Source organism: Lontra canadensis, unplaced genomic scaffold, assembly GCF_010015895.1.
Source record: "Lontra canadensis isolate GAN:19392208 unplaced genomic scaffold, GSC_riverotter_1.0 scaffold20, whole genome shotgun sequence".
In the NCBI taxonomy this organism is placed as follows: domain Eukaryota; kingdom Metazoa; phylum Chordata; class Mammalia; order Carnivora; family Mustelidae; genus Lontra; species Lontra canadensis.
In genome coordinates this window covers 2,738,679-2,741,275 of record NW_022631014.1, presented here as the reverse complement: position 1 = coordinate 2,741,275, position 2,597 = coordinate 2,738,679, and the positions used below count along the sequence as shown (strand labels likewise).

The following is a 2,597-nucleotide window of genomic DNA, read 5'->3' as shown; positions in this document are numbered from 1 at the left end:
TTATCAGATATGACATTTTCAAATACCTTCTCCCATTCCGTAGGTTGCTTTTAGTTTTGTTGTTTCCTTCACTGAGCAGAAGCTTTTTATTTTAATGTAGTCCCAATAGTTTTTTTTTTAAGATTTTTTAAAATTTATTTGACAGACAGATCACAAGTAGGCAGAGAGGCAGGCAGAGAGAGAGAGAGGAGGAGGAGGCAGGCTCCCTGCTGAGCAGAGAGCCTGATGTGGGACTCGATCCCAGGACCCCGGGATCATGACCTGAGCCGAAGGCAGAGGCTTTAACCACTGAGCCACCCAGGCACTCCCCAATAGTTTATTTTTACCTTTGTTTCCTTTGCCTCAGGAGACATATCTAGAAAAATTTCTGTTATGGCTGATGTCAGAAACATTCTGTCTATTCTCTCTTCTAGGGTTTTTATGGTTTCAGGTCTCACATTTAAGTCCTTAATCCATTTTGAGTTTATTTTTTTAATTTTATTTTTATTTTATTTTATTTATTTATTTTTAAAATTTATTTTATTTTTAATTTTATTTTATTTTTTATTTTTATTTTATGTTTATTTTATTTTTTTAAATTAAAACTTTTACTTTGACTTACAGTTGATTGAACAAAACTGAAGACTCAGTAGGTAAATATGTATGCTCTCCCTTGCTCTTTCTGCTTCAATCTCACTGGCCTTTTTTATTCTCCTGAATTCCTCACATTCTTCCTGCTCTTTATTTTTCACAGAATGCTCCTTTTTATCGTCTTCAAGTACTTCACTTCTACTTGTCGCTCAGCTATCCTTAGGTGTCACTCCCTTTGGGAAACCAAAGTTTTCTGACTATTAGAACATTACAAAAACCTTCCAAATATGGGATTTCACCCATGTAGGAAAGACACCTTTCCATGTATTTCTCCTGGTTGTGATTTAATATTTCTGTGACTATTTGATTAATATCTGTCTCTCCTACCAGTCTATATGCTCCAGAGATACAGGGACTGATTTGGATTACTTTCATCTAGTGTTTGGTAATGAGCTTACTACTTGGTAAGGGTTCAATAAATATTTGTTAAGTGAGTAAATGGATGAATGAAAAACAGGACCAGAGCTTCCCCGCATGTGTGCACTTTATCTGGGTGCACCTGGTCCGCCTGAGACCCCCTAGGCACCAACCCTAGTCCCCCTAGTGGTCTCATTTCCACTCCAACATGATGAAAGACACTATCAGGAACCAGGAGAAACTCACCAAACTGCAAGTACAAGTGCACATTTGTGGGAAAGTAACTACTCATGGAAAGAAGAAGGTGGTTCACAGAATGGCTGAAGCAGATGACAAAACACTTCAGTTCTCCTTAAAGAAGTTAGGGGTAAACAACACCTCTGATATTGAAGAAGTGCGTATGTTCACAAACCAAGGAATAGAGATCCACCTTAACAACCTAAAAGTTCAGGCATTGCTGGCCACGAACATTTTCACCATTACAGGTTATGCTGAGACAAACAGCTGACAAAAATGCTACCCAGCATCTTCAACCAACTTGCTGCAGACAGTCTGACCAGTTTAAGAAGACTAGCGGAAGCTCTGCCCAAATAATCCGTGGGTGGAAAAGCCCCAGTTGCTACTGGAGAGAATGATGATGATAAAGTTCCAGAACTTGTAGAGCATTTTGATGAACCTTCCAAGAATGAAGCAAACTGAGTTGTGTCAGATCCTGAAGAAGATAAAACTTGAAGAAGTTCCTGGGAGCTGCTATTTTATATAATGACTGCTTTTCAAGATTTTATTCATGGATCTGATAAAATCTAGATCTCTAATATTTTTAAGCCCAAGCTCCTTGGACCCTGCAGCTCTTTTCAGTTTTTGCTTCTACACAATTTATTCTTTGCAACTAATTAAGCTGAGGAAACCTGGGAATAACGTTTGAAACAAGATTGATAAAGTTCTTTGGCTAGGAAAAAGAAAAGAAAAAAAGAAAGACTGGACCATAGCCTGGCAATGTCATTATAGTGAATCAACTTAGCCAGGATCTTTGTTTGTTATTATTTAATAATTACAAGGGAAAATAGAGCAAGTAAGTGTAGGCCAGTCAGGCCCAGAAATAGAGACCTCCTTGCAGTGGACACTCCAAGGGCCATTAAAGGTAACTCCCTGGGAGACAAAGGGAAGGGAGAGGCCCAGAAAAGGAAAGGTCAGTGACTCCTGTGAAATAAACTGAATTCCTACCCATTGATAGGCTCAAGCTGCTACCACTTGAGAGCTTCTAAGCATCTAGAATTTTGTGTATCCAATGTGGATTTTGAAAAGAAAGCAATTATAGCAGCTTGGAGTGCAAACCTCCATGAGAAAGGCTCATAGTGAAAATGGATCAAAGTTTTATGAGGATGGTTCAAAATTTTCTTGCATTCTAAATTCAAGGGCTAATAAATGCAGATGCAAAATATCAGAGATTGTAATGGGAGAATGATGCAAAATCACAACGAAGTTGTAAAATACTCATAACAACAGTGTTGAGGTCAAATGTTCAGAGACAGCAAGAGGGTGCAGCAACTGGGCCCCAATAGCTGCATCCTAATTAGACTGTTCCTGTAATAGTCTAATTAGAACAGAGA

The 2,597-nt window shown here is 38.4% G+C and overlaps 1 pseudogene; it reads left to right on the top strand.

Annotated features, from left to right (window-relative positions):
- Positions 1-1,198: 1,198 nt before the first annotated feature.
- On the top strand, positions 1,199-1,686 carry LOC116869804 (annotated as a pseudogene).
- The last annotated feature ends 911 nt before the right edge of the window (positions 1,687-2,597 follow it).